The sequence below is a fragment of the Macrobrachium rosenbergii genome, chromosome 46, assembly GCF_040412425.1.
Source record: "Macrobrachium rosenbergii isolate ZJJX-2024 chromosome 46, ASM4041242v1, whole genome shotgun sequence".
NCBI classification, from domain to species: domain Eukaryota; kingdom Metazoa; phylum Arthropoda; class Malacostraca; order Decapoda; family Palaemonidae; genus Macrobrachium; species Macrobrachium rosenbergii.
The window spans coordinates 19718815-19719301 of record NC_089786.1 but is presented as its reverse complement, the minus strand read 5'-3'; the positions used below and the strand labels follow the sequence as shown (position 1 = coordinate 19719301).

Sequence of the window (487 nt, the reverse complement as noted above, 5' to 3'; positions counted from 1 at the left end):
GGCGGACCTCGACCTCGACACTTCTAATTCACCACAATGGTAACTAGTTTGCACACAGAGGCAAACGTATATTTAAGCTTTATCACATTGTGTATCTGAATGTATTAACACAAATGTACATGTATGCACTACAAATGCAAATAAAATCAGTTACATATATAAACACACACATATATATGTATATATATATATATTTATTTATATATATAGTACACACATACATATATATATATATATATATATATATATATATTATATATATATATATATATATATATATACATATATATATATATATATATATATATATATATATATATATATATATATATATATATATATATATTATATATATGAATTATAGCGACTTATTGTTTGTGATCACAGTGTCTTCAAGATTTTCAACCGATGTCATACAACAAAGAGAAAAATAACTTAGGAGACTGTTGGGAAATATTATTGGTTTTTTCCCTCACTGTGATCATAA

The 487-nt window shown here is 23.0% G+C and overlaps 1 protein-coding gene across 1 annotated transcript in view; it reads left to right on the top strand.

Annotated features, from left to right (window-relative positions):
- LOC136830060 (uncharacterized) overlaps positions 1-487 on the top strand; it is a 1206-nt gene continuing 719 nt past the window's right edge. Inside the window, exon 1 of the mRNA XM_067089266.1 lies at positions 1-39. The gene's annotated coding sequence lies outside the window, so the exon portion shown is untranslated. The remainder of the gene's footprint in view (positions 40-487) is intronic.